Source organism: Heteronotia binoei, chromosome 5, assembly GCF_032191835.1.
Source record: "Heteronotia binoei isolate CCM8104 ecotype False Entrance Well chromosome 5, APGP_CSIRO_Hbin_v1, whole genome shotgun sequence".
Classification (NCBI taxonomy): domain Eukaryota; kingdom Metazoa; phylum Chordata; class Lepidosauria; order Squamata; family Gekkonidae; genus Heteronotia; species Heteronotia binoei.
In genome coordinates, this window is record NC_083227.1 from 57,078,244 (window position 1) to 57,092,187 (window position 13,944).

Below are 13,944 nucleotides of genomic sequence, written 5' to 3' on the forward strand. Positions count from 1 at the left end.
GCAATGCCATAAGTGAATGTTCTCCAGGACGCCCTATCACTAACAATCTTCCTCAGATTCAGGTGTTAATCAGAAGCAGCAGAACAAAGTCCACGTCCAGTGGTACCTTTAAGATCATCAGTTTTATTCAGGGTACAAGCTTTCATGCGCAGGCACACTTTTTCAGATATATTGTAATGGAAGTTACCACTCCATACATATAGGTAGAGGGTGATCAGATTAGAAAACATCATATTAAAATCGTTTGACTTTAGGACCAAACTTAATGTCTTAATGTTTTTAAACCAATGTATTTTTATTGGTGTACATCGCCCAGAATCCGGCTTTGGCTGGGATGGGGTGATTCATTAAATTGAATAAATAATAATAATAAAATAATCAAAGTATCCTTGAGCACTATGGTGAGAAGAAAACAAGGAACTGACTTCCTCTTGAACCCATTGCTGGTTGTGTCCAGGAATATTTTAGGATGTGTCAGCCACAAAAGGTCCATTCTATCTGCACCCCAGAGACATCCAGGCCAGAGACAGACTTGGCCATGCTAAAAAACGGCTCTGAGATTCCAGGACAGAATAGGATGCGCTCCAGGAACGCTCCCTGCTGCAACATCTGGGGGCAAGTCCTGTAGCAGGGAATTCCCAAGTGGCCAGCGGTATGGCTGAGGGAACCAGGCAATGATGCCTTCCCTACGTGCTCCACTATCTTTTCTCTCACACACTTATGTCAAGGAATCCCACAAGATTCAGAGTGATGGGGGCCTCCTTCAGCAGCCCTGGCCTCTCCTTGCCTGACCTGAAGCCAATTCTGCCTGGTACTGCATCTCTGCAGTCCTGAGGAGGCCCATTCCCAGTCAATGCATGACCAGCAGGTCTCTGTGCAATGCTCTTGGAAAAGAAGTCTGAATAGACACACCCACCCACCCCAGATCATTTCGAGGACCTGCCTTCACCTTCTCTGTGCTCCAGACAAGGGCTTGGCAGGCCCAGTCTTCCCCCCACTCCACTCATGGGATCTTTCACTTACCATTTTCCCATCAGCAATATCTACTGAGATAATTCACTTTAACTTTTTCTGCCATTTGCTCTTTCGTGCATGTATTCCAGATTCTCTGGAGCCTGGCAGACATGGTTAAATGGTTTCAAAAAGAAGCTGGGCTTGTTCTGGAGTTTGCAAGAATCAGGGTGTTAGTGGGATGAGGCCTGTCCTAGAACCCGCCATAGGGGAATAGGGCAGGGGAGTATCAACATTTCCAACATTATCCACAAGGAGACCTGTAAATAAATGATTTTTTTTTTAGGTTTGACATGAATAAGACTGTCACTCTAAGTTTTTTTTTTAATTCCTCTGAGCAGAGGACAGACAGGAAGGGGGGGAGTCCGTTCAGTTGCTTTCCAGACTTACCTCAGCCCACCTTTATACAAATGCTAATAGGTCTATATCAGGGGTGTCAAACATATGGCCCAGGGGCCAAATCAGGCCCCCAAGCAAGTGGCTGTCGTTTGCTTCCTTCTCCCCTTCTCTGATGCTTCCTTGAAGTCACAGGTACCGAGGAGTTTACCTGAGGAGTGCCTTTCATGTAGTCAGTGACTAACACAGCAGGACTCTTCTGCGAGTGTTGAGGGCATACTGTTGGAACTGGGAGGAAGGAAGATGGAGAAGATGAAGCAATGAGGAGACAAATTGGTGTTTCCTTCCGCATTCTCAAGTTGCTTCTCTTTGACCCCTTTCAGTGGGGCTTCCAAACACCTTAGCGGATTCACCAGGCCATTCGAGAGTCTCCTCCTGCAGGCCAACAGTAGAGTCGCCAGATTTTTTTTTTTAAAAAACCAAAAACTGAAGACAAAGAAGAGTTGGTTTTTATATCCCACTCTTCACTACCCTAAGGAGTCTCAGAGCAGCTTACAACCGTGTTCCCTTCCTCTCCCCACAACAGACACCCTGTGAGTTACGTGGGGCTGAAAGAGCTCTGAGAGAACTGGCTTGACACACAGATTGGTGTTACCCCTCCTAGCACAAATATTACAATGTACACTGTGCTGGAAAGAGTACTCAGCTCAAGGGTAGATCAGCAGCTTCACACTTGTATTGACTAACAGCATGTTTATCCAAGACAAACAGCATGTTTCACCTCGTTTGGGCTTGGTAGAGTTGCCAGTCTCCAGTTGGAAGCAGGGAATCCCCTGGTTTGAAAGCCCTCCTCCCATTTCAGGGTTATCATAAAGTACCGGGGGGGAGGGTTGCCAAGTCCCTCGCAGCCTTCGGTAGGGGACTCTCTTCACGTACACATTGTGTGCGCGGTGCAATGATGTCACCCGGCAGTGACATCATCACACCGGCAATGTCGCACAATGGCCAATCTAGGCGTTTCCTGGAAAACTCTCTGGTTTTCCCAGGCGCTCTAGCCATTTGGGAGGGAAAAAACTCTATGGTACCTATTGTACCATAGAGTTTTCCCTCCCAAATTGCTAGAGCATCTGGGAAAACCATAGCATTTTCCAGGAAATGCCTAGAGTGGCCATCGTTGGTGTGATGACATCACTTCTGGGTGATTCATCACGCTGGTGACGTCGGGGGAGGGAGTCCAATGTGGGCCAGTGGGTTGGGAACCTCCTGGATGGGGGAACCCTTGTCTGGACCATGGGCTTGGCAGGCCTGGGGGTGAACTGAACACTCCATTATAACCTATGGAGACCAATACCCATAGAGTATAATGGAGAATCAATTTGTGGGTATCTGAGGCGATGGGGGGGGCTGTTTTTTGAGGCAGAGACACCAAATTTTCAGCATAACATCTCTTCAATCCCTCCCTCCAAGTTTAAAAAAAAATTGGACCAGGGAGTCCAATTCTATGACCCCAAAAGGTGACCCCATCCTCCATTATTTCCAGTGCAGAGAAGGTATTTAAAAGATCCCTTTAAATGTGATGGCCAAAACAGCCTTCAAAGTTCAATCATGCTTGTCACAACCTTGCTCCCGGCTCCACCCCAAAGTCTTCTGGTTCCACCTCAAAAGTCCCCAGATATTTCCTGAGTCAGGCCTGGCAACCCTAGATGCTGGACTAGATGGACTATTAGTCTGATACAGCAGGGCTGTTATGTTCATTCTTTCTTTATTTACTGGTAGCAATCATCCCTAAAAGTCCTGTATCTCCTCCATCTGGCTGGCAGGGAAAGCTACACCCCCAAACAGTGACATCAGTGCACACCATCTCTGATGCGATGATGTCACATGGAACTGATATCATCACATTGGTGATGGTGACATGTGGCGGAACTCTGCTTTTTGAGCAAAACTGTATGGTTGGAGTCCAATTTTAAGCATAGTTTGCCCAAAAAGCAAAGCTTCGGCCCATTGTCGCTGCCAGGATAACATCACTCCTGTGTGATGTCATCGTGAGAGGGACACTCCCACTCACTCCTGGGTCATCCCCGAAATCCCCCTCCCCAGTTCGATGATCACACCTGGGAACCCTCACCCCCCTATTTATTTGATTGTGGGAGGCCAGAGGTGGGGACTGGATATTCTTCAGTCCACAGGGCTGTCACTCCAGAGCCTCTCCACCTGTCTCTCTCTCCCCATAGCAGCCACACCCTCTTTCCCTTGTAGTTTTAGACAGCTTACAATAATAGTTAAAACTATTGGGTTAAAAAAATTTAAAAAACAAAAACGTTTGCTTTGGAAGCACAGAATCCCCAATGCTCCACATTTCCCAGTTAAGGGGGAAATGCTGTTCAAACAAATTACAAAGATGATCTGGCTCCAAACGGTAACAAGAGAAAGAAATGTTACTTACAAAAATAGAAAGACATCTTATGTGATATTTTCATGTAGGTACATTTAACTTATTGTCAAAAAAAGGCTACCTCGCTACTGCTTCAAGCCCAGAAAAGAGAGAGAAGAGATGTCCTAGTATATAAGATGAAAACTGAAGGCAACCAACAACCCAAAACGCTCAACCTCTAACAGATGAGATGGCGGGACTAACTGCCAAGTGTACTAGAGTCAGAGAATTCCTTTAACCCTTTCCCTCCAACACCCTCTTGCGTGCAGTTACAATAGCCAACAAAGACATCTCCAGCTAGCCTAATTTTTTTTTTTTAATCCCAAAAATGGTTACCTACTCTTTCTAGTACCAGAGTCAGTATGCCTCTTCATATCAGTTACTAAGGAGCACAGGTGGGAGGATGCTGTTGCTGTCATCCTGCTTGTGGGCTTTCTAAAGGCAGTTGGTTGGTCACTGTGTGAACAGAACACTGGACTTGGTGGGCCAGCTCTAGCTTGGTTCTGGTTATGTTAAATATTTGTCATGTTACAGTGGCACCTTCGAGAGTAACAAAATCAGTCCAGAATAGACTTCTGAGAGTCAGAGCTCACTTTCTCTGATGCTGATAAAGCTCACTAGGTACCCTGCTGCCACCTGGGGGAAGTTAGAGAATGGTTTCAGCTCTGGAAAGAATGAAAACCTCTGAGTTAAATAGGAGTCAAGTTGCACCTTTAAGACCAACTTAGTTTTATTCAGAACATAAGCTTTCGTGTACTCTCTAAGCGCACTTCATCAGACGAGGAATCCGATACAGTGAGCAAAGCCACATGTAGCTGGTAGTAAGTGGCTCAGAAAGCAAACTGGTACAAATTTAAGAACCAATGACAGTATAAGAACATAAGAGAAGCCATGTTAGATCAGGCCAATGGCCCATCCAATCCAACACTCTGTGTCACACAGTGGCCAAAAAAAACCCCAAGTGCCATCAGAAGGTTCACAAGTGGGTCTAGAAGCCCTTCCACTTTGCCTCCCCCCAAGCACCAAGAATACAGAGCATCACTGCCCCAGACAGTTCCAATAATATACTGTGGCTAATAGCCACTGATGGACCTCTGCTCCATATTTTTATCCAATCCCCTCTTGAAGCTGTCTATGCTTGTAGCTACCACCACCTCCTGTGGCAGTGAATTCCACCTGTTAATCACCCTTCGGGTGAAGTACTTCCTTTTATCTGTTCTAACTAGGGTTGCCAAGTCCAATTCAAGAAATATCTGGAGAGTTTGGGGGTGGAGCCAGGAACAAGGGTGTGACAAGCATAATTGAACTCCAGGGGAGTTCTGGCCATCACATTTAAAGGAACAGCACACCTTTTTAAATGTCTTCCTTCCATAGGAAATAATGAAGGATAGGGGCACCTTCTTTTGGGGCTCATAGAATTGGACCCCCTGGTCCAATCGTTTTGAAACTTGGGGGGTACTTTGGGGAGAGGCACTAGATACTATACTGAACATTTGGTGCCTCTACCTCAAAAAACAGCGCCCCCAGAGCCCCCAAAACCTCCAGATCAATTCCCCATTATACCCTATGAGAATCAATCTCCACATAGGGAATAACGAAGTGCTCAGCAGACCTTCCTCCCCCCCCCCCCCCGTTTTCTGGCAACTCTGAAGTGAGGTATTGTCCTCTCTACTCACAAGTTGCAGCCAACTTCTTCCAAGTAACACAGACACCCCATCCCAAGAGAAAGCCTTTCCAATCGGAGACTGGAGCGTCCGGAGGGGAAAAAATCACATGGTGGCTTTGGGGGCAGAACTTCCCCCCGCCAGCCAGCTGACTGGGGGCGGGAAGGAGACTGGGAAAGTGGAAGAACCCCCACCTGGGGATTGGCAAGCCTAGTTCTAACCCAACTGCTCAGCAATTTCATTGAATGCCCATGAGTTCTTGTATTGTGAGAAAGGGAGAAAAGTACTTCTTCCTCTACTTTCTCCATCCCATGCATAATCTTGTAAACTTCTATCATGTCACCCCACAGTCGATGTTTCTCCAAGCTAAAGAGCCCCAAGCATTTAACCTTTCTTCATAGGGAAAGTGTTCCAAACCTTTAATCATTCTAGTTGCCCTTTTCTGGACTTTTTCCAGTGCTATAATATCCATTTTGAGGTGCGGTGACCAAAATTATACACAGTATTCCAAATGAGACCGCACCATCGATTTATACAGGGGCATTATGATACTGGCTGATTTGTTTTCAATTCCCTTCCTAATAATTCCCAGCATGGCGTTGGCCTTTTTTATTGCAACCATACACTGTCTTGATGTTTTCAGTGAGTTATCTACCATGGCCCCAAGATCTCTCTCTTGGTCAGTCTCTGCCAGTTCACACCCCATCAACTTGTATTTGTAGCTGGGATTTTTGGCCCCAAAGAGCATTACTTTGCACTTGACCGCATTGAACCTCATCTGCCATGTTGACACCCACTCACCCAGCCTCAACAGATCCCTTTGGAGTGCCTCACAATCCTCTCTGGTTCTCACCACCCTGAACAATTTAGTGTCATCTGCAAACTTGGCCACTTCACTGCTTACTCCCAACTCCAAATCATTAATGAACAAGTTAAAGAGCATGGGAACCAGTACTGAGCCCTGCGGCACCCCACTGCTTACCATTCTCCATTGCGAAGACTGCCCATTTATACTCATTCTCTGCTTTGTATTAATTAGCCAGTTTTTGATCCACAAGAGGACCTGTCCTTTTACTCCATGACTCTCGAGCTTACTAAGGAGCCTTTGATGAGGAACTTCATCAAAAGCTTTCAGGAAGTCAAGGTAAACAACATCTATTGGGTCCCCTTTGTCCACATGTTTGTTCACCCCCTCAAAGAACTATAACAGGTTAGTGAGGCAAGATCTTCTCTTACAGAACCCATGCTGAGTCTTCCTCAATAACTTGTGTTCATCAATGTGTTTACTCATTCTGTCCTTGATAATGGTTTCTACCAACTTTCCCGGTATTGAAGTCAGACTGACTGGCCTGTAGTTTCCCGTATCTCCTCTGGAACCCTTTTGAAAGATGAGAGTGACATTTGCTACCTTCCAGTCCTCAGGAATGGAGGCAGATTTCAATGAAAGATTACATATTTTTGTCAGGAGATCCAGAAGTTCTTTGAGTTCTTTCAGAACCCTTGGATGTATGCCATCCAGACCTGGTGACTTATTAGTTTTTAATTCATCAATCAGTCGTAGGACCTCCTCTCTTGTCACCTCAATCAGGTCTTTAAACACCCCTTCTAAAATTAGTGGTTCTGGAGCGGGCAAACACTTCTCATCTTCCACAGTGAAGACAGAGGCAAAAAATGCATTCAGCTTCTCAGCCATTTCCCTATCTTCCTTCAGTAATCCTTTTACCCCATGGTCATCCAAGGGCCCCACTGCCTCCCTGGCTGGTTTCCTGCTTCTAATATATTTGAAGAAATTTTTATTGTTGGTCTTTATGTTTTTTGCAATATGCTCCTCATAGCCCCTTTTTGCTTGCCTGATCACAGTCTTGCATTTGATTTGCCACAGCCTGTGTTCCCTTTTATTAATCTCACTTGGACTAGCTTTCCACCGCTTAAAGGAATCCTTCTTACCTTTTACAGCTTCCATTACTTTGTTTGTTAACCATGCAGGCCTTTTCTTATACCTGTTTGTGCCTTTCCTAACTTGTGGTATATATTTTAACTGAGCTTCTATGATTGTAGTTTTAAATAGCCTCCAAGCTTCCCCAAGGGTTTTAACTGTACCTTTCCTTTCAGTTTCCTCTTTACATGCCTCCTCATCTCAGAGAATTTACCCTTTTTAAAGTTAAACATGGTTGTGCTGGTCTTTTGAGGCAACTCCCTATTTATACAAATGGTGAAATCAATAACTTGGTCACTGCTCCCAAGCGGTGTGATCACTTTTACATCTCTCACCAAGTCTTGGGCATTACTTAGGACCAAATCCAGGATTACCCCACCCCTGGTAGGTTCTGTGACCATCTGCTCCGTAGCACAGTCATTAAGAGCATCGAGAAACTCAATCTCTTTCTCTCAACCAGAACACATATTGACCCAATCAAATCACCTATTATGACACAGTTTTTACATTTAGCCACTATCTTTAATCCTTCCATCATATTATAATTGTCCTCTATCTTTTGATTTGGTGGGTGATAACAAACTCCCATAGTTGAATTTCCTTTTCGGCCCTCTATTTCAACCCAAAGCATTTCTAGAAGGGAACCTAATTCTCTGACCTCAGTCTTACTGGACTGTATACCCTCTGACATATAGAACCACCCCACCTCCAACCCTTCCCTCCCTATCCTTCCGATATAACTTATATCCAGGAATCACTGTGTCCCATTGATTCTCCTCATTCCACCAAGTTTCTGAAATTTCCACAGTGTGTATGTTTTCCCCCAACACTAAACATTCCAACTCACCAATTTTAATTTGAACACTTCTAGCATTTGTATACAAACATCTATAATTTCCCAGGCAAGTTAGGTCCACAACCTTCCTCCTGCTGCTTCGAGACTTTGGCTGACAGTCCATACTGTTTGTCACCATCTCAGTGGACAACTCTGATTCATTACCCGGTAGAAAGGTAACACCTAACCCTTCATCTCTTTGAGCTGAGTCCTCCTGAACCAGAGACATTTCATCTCCTGTCGGCTTTCCCCCAAGATTAGTTTAAAAACTGCTCTGCCACCTTTTTGATTTTAAGCGCCAGCAGCCTGGTTCCATCTGGGGACAAGTGGAGACCGTCTCTTTTGTACAGCTCCCACTTGTTCCAGAAAGTAGTAAAATTATCTGATAGGGAGTGGTTTAGAATGCAAAATGGTAAAAAAAAATTAAGATTCAATGACAGTATAGTAAAATTAACAAATTGAGCAAACCTTTGATCGGAGTAGCATGAGCATGCAAAAGCAATAAAACAGTAATATGTCAAAATGTGAGAGTGTCTGTTAATTACTATATTGTATTAAGCCTGGGTCAAAAGGAAAGTATTTATATCTCAGAAGATTTCCCATCCAACTAATTTACCTTTTAACATGTAACATACATATAGTTTGCCATAGGAGAAAAATACATTAAAATTAGTGGGAGATGGGTTCTGAATATGTAATGGGATAAGCAGCCAATATCCCTGTTTGAGTATGTCAATACAGCTAAAAGAGAAATGCATTGGATAGTGATGTTCTTGTCCACCTAATTTACTTTTTAACATGTTTACATATGAAGGCACCATGAAACAGACCAAGGGCTATGTGTTTGTCTACAACCTTCCCAAGAGAAATAACTACAACTCTTACGAAGCAGTGCAAGTATACAAAGACAGCCATGTATAGTGGTGGTCATTATCAGCCTACTTATCTGGAAAGCCTAGTTTAAAATCCCCAATCTACAAAGGAAATGTGCTGGGTGAATTTGATCTGCACACACTCTCAGCCTATCCACCTCACTGGCTTGTTGTTATTCCTCATCTATATAGTTCACATTGATTTTCTAATGAGAAAGACTGGATCATGAAGGCATTAATACAGTGAAAAGGGAGAGGCTAACTCAGTTGCCTCCCGGAGAGCCCTGGCTTAACAGCCCAACAAAACACACACACTCTGTCTTCCTTTAGCAAGGCAAAAAGTTCACACCTTGAATAAAACTATGTTGGCCTTAAAGGTGCATTGTATCTCTCCCATGCAATCAAGGGAACTGGGCAAAGGAAATTCTCACTCTTTCTCTCCTTCCTTGGGGGATGAAGAGAGGGAGGAGCTTCAGCCAATAGAATGAAGAGAGGCTTGGCTGAGTAGCTCTGCTGTGCAACTGAAAGAGCCTGGCAAAGCAAGGTGTGATGCAGAAGAAAACAAGAGAGGAAGAAGGAAGCAGACAACAGTAAGTTGCCCATGGGCCTGATAGAAGGTCTCCGGGGGTCTGATCTGGCCCTCGGGCCTCATGTTTGACATCCCTGGTATAGATCAATACAATGAACCAATGCACTTTTATACTGACCCACTCTCAACGCCATCTTAAGCAAAGTTATACCTTTCTAAGCATATTATGTAATTCTAATAGTAGCAATAGCAAGAAAAATAGCAAGAAAATATCAATAGCAAGAAAATTAAGCTCCCAATGGTCATGGCATCAATTGACCATTTAATAAGAAAAAAATTATAACTGAATAACTGTTAAATGGTACAAATCAGTCCTGATTTTAATCAGCTCCTGCAGATTTAACTGAGAAAAACATAATGCTTACAGTGTATATTAATCAGTATGCAACTGAATCCTTATTACCAATACAATGAGCTGATTGTTCTAACATGAGAGCAAGCAGCTTTGAATAATTGGCCAGTGCACTGTACAAACGTTCCCTTGTACAGCATGCTTTTTGCACCTTTATGCAGAGCTATTTCTTGTTTGGGCAGTCTTACAACCAGTAGCCATAATCGGTCTCAGTCCAAAGGTAGCTTGTTGCGATGTGGAACAAAACTTGAATGCAAAGTTTTATTCAAGGTATAAACTTTTGTGTGCATGCACATTTCTTCAGATAAGGTGCGCAGTACATGCACACAAAAGCTTATACCTTAACTTGTATGGGAAAATAGGATCTGAGTGTTGAATCCTACTACATAATTTTACATAGTAGCGTTGCCAAACCCCAGTTGAGGGCAGGGGATCCCCCAGTTTTGAGGCCTTTCCCCCCTTCAGGGTTATCAGAAAGTGTGGGGGGAGGACGGAAATGTCTGCTGGGCACTCCATTATACTCTATGAAGATCACTCCCCATAGGGTATAATGGAGAATTGATCTGTGGGTATCTGGGGCTCTGGAGGGGCTGTTTTGAGGTAGAGGCATCAAATTTTCAGCATAGCATCCAGTGCGTATCCTCAAAACACCCCCCCCTATGTTTCAGAAAGATTGGACCAGGGGGTCCAATTCTATGAGCCCCATAGAAGGTATCCCTATCCTTCATTATTTCCAATGGAGGGAAGCCATTTAAAAGGTGTGCTGTCCCTTTAAATTTGATTGCCAGAACTCCCTTCGGAGTTCAATCATGCTTATCACACCCTTGTTCCTGGCTTCACCCCACAACGTCCCCAGATATTTCTTGAGTTGGACCTGGCAATCCTAGCAGATGTATTCTTTTTTTTAAAATTATGGTTAGTTCTACAGTTAAATAGAATTTGGGTTGTAGACTACAATCCAAATTCTATTTAGTTGTTTATTCAATGTCTCATCCTGCTGATTGTATCGACACACTCTGTGTAATCCACATTGAGTCTTAATGAGAAAGATGGACTGGAAATAAAATTTCCAAACCATTCATATATAAAAGTGGAAATTGTACACCACTCTTGAATTGTACACCACCCTGTGGAATTTAGGAGAAGCTCCTTACAGTCAGCAAAAACAAGACCTGGAGTTGACTGCGGCTCAGATCATGAGCTACTCATCACAAAATTCAGACTTAAACTGAAGAAACTGGAGAAGCCATTAGGCCATTCAGGTTTGAACTTGATCACATCCCTTATGAATATACAGTGGAGGGGAAGAATAGGTTTAAGGAACCAGAGTTGATAGAGTGCCTGAAGAACTATGGATGGAGGTTTGTGACATTGTACAGAAGGCAGCAATCATCACCATCCCAAAGAAAAAGAAATGCAAGAAAGCAAAGTGGCTGTCTGATGAGGCTTTACAAATAGCTGAGGAAAGAAGGAAAGCAAAAGGCAAAGGTGAAAAGGAAAGATTCACCCAACTGAATGCAGATTTCCAGAGAACACTTCCAGAGAACAGCAAGGAGAGATGTCTGATGAGGCTGTCTGATGAGGCTTTACAAATAGCTGAGGAAAGAAGGAAAGCGAAAGGCAAAGGTGAAAAGGAAAGATTCACCCAACTGAATGCAGATTTCCAGAGAACAGCAAGGAGAGATAAGGAGGCCTTCCTGAAGGAACAATGCAAAGCAATAGAGGAAAATAATAGAATGGGAAAGAGATCTATTCAAGAAAATTGGAGAAATCAAGGGAACATTTCGTGCAAAGATGGCCATGATAAAGGACAAAAATGGTAGGGATCTAACAGAAGCAGAAGAGATCAGGAAGAGGTGGCAAGAATACACAGAAGAATTATACAAAAAGGATCTCAATGTCCCGGACAACCATTACACCGAAATCGATGACCTTGAGCCAGACAGCCTGGAGAGTGAAGTCACATGGGCTTTAGAAAGCATTACTAATAACAAAGCCAGCGGAGATTATGGTATCCCAGTTGAGCTATTCAAAGTCCTAAAAGATGATGCTGTTAAAGTGATGCACACATTATGCCAGCAAATTTGGAAAACACAACAGTGGCCACAGGATTGGAAAAGATTGGTTTATTTTCCAATCCCAAAGAAGGGTAATGCCAAGGAATGTTCAAACTATCGCACTATTGCACTTATTTCACATGCCAGCAAGGTCATGTTAAAGATCCTACAAGCTAGATTTCAGCAGTATGTAGATCGGGAACTACCAGAAGTTCAAGCTTGGTTTCGGAGAGGTAGAGGAACTAGAGATCAAATTGCCAACATTCGATGGATTATTGAGAAAGCACGGGAGTATCAGAAAAATATCTATTTTTGCTTCATTGACTATGCTAAAGCCTTTGATTGTGTGGATCACAACAAACTGTGGCAAGTCCTTAAAGAGATGGGAGTACCAGACCACCTTACATGCCTCCTGAGAAACCTGTATAAGGGTCAAGAAGCAACTGTCAGAATGGGATATGGAACAACTGATTGGTTTAGAATAGGAGAAGGAGAAGGAGAAGGAGAAGGAGAAGGAGAAGGAGAAGGAGAAGAAGAAGAAGAAGAAGAAGAAGAAGAAGAAGAAGAAGAAGAAGAAGAAGAAGAAGAAGAAGAAGAAGAAGAAGAAGAAGAAGAAGAAGAAGAAGAAGAAGAAGAAGAAGAAGAAGAAGAAGAAGAAGAAGAAGATGATGATGATGATGATGATGATGATGATGATGATGATGATGATGATATTGGATTTATATCCTGCCCTCCACTCTGAAGAGTCTCAGAGCGGCTCACAATCTCCTTTACCTTCCTCCCCCACAACAAACACCCTGTGAGGTGGGTGGGGCTGGAGAGGGCTCTCCCAGCAGCTGCCCTTTCAAGGACAACTTCTGCCAGAGCTATGGCTGACCCAAGGCCATTCCAGCAGGTGCAAGTGGAGGAGTGGGGAATCAAACCCGGTTCTCCCAGATAAGAGTCCACACACTTAACCACTACACCAAACTGGCTCTCAACAAGGAGTTCGACAAGGATGTGCATTGTCATCCTGCTTATTTAATTTATATGCAGAGAACATCATGCGGAATGCTGGCCTGGATGAAGCACAAGCCGGAATTAAGATTGCCGGGAAAAACATCAACAACCTCAGATATGCAGATGACACTACTCTAATGGGAGAAAGTGAGGAAGACCTAAAGAACCTCTTGTTGAGGGTGAAAGAGGAGAGCACAAAAGTAGGCTTGAAACTCAACATCAAAAAAGCTAAGATCATGGCATCTGGCCGCATCACACCATGGCAGATAGAAGGGGAAGACATGGAAGTAGTGACAGACTTCACATTTCTGGGATCCAAGATCACTGCAGATGGTGACTGTAGCCATGAAATTAAAACACGTTTGCTCCTTGGGAGGACAGCTATGGTGAACCTGGGCAGTATAATAAAAAGTAGAGACATCACCCTGCCAACAAAAGTCTGTATAGTCAAAGCGATAGTATTCCCAGTAGTAATGTATGGCTGTGAGAACTGGACCATAAGGAAGGCTGAGCGCAGAAGAATAGATGCTTTTGAGATGTGGTGCTGGAAAAGGCTCTTGAGAGTCCCTTGGACTGCAAGAAGATCAAATCAGTCAGTCCTAAGGGAAATCAACCCAGACTGTTCACTGGAAGGTCAGATGCTGAAGCTCAAATACTTTGGCTACCAAATGAGAAGGGAGCACTCCTGGAGAAGATCCTGATGCTAGGAAAGACAGAAGGCAAAAGAAAAAGGGGATGGCAAAAGATGAGATGGCTGGACAGTGTTATTGATATAACAAACACGAATTTGAGCAGACTTCGGAGGATGGTGGAAGACAGGAGGGCCTGGCGTGACTTTGTCCATGGGGTCACAAAGAGT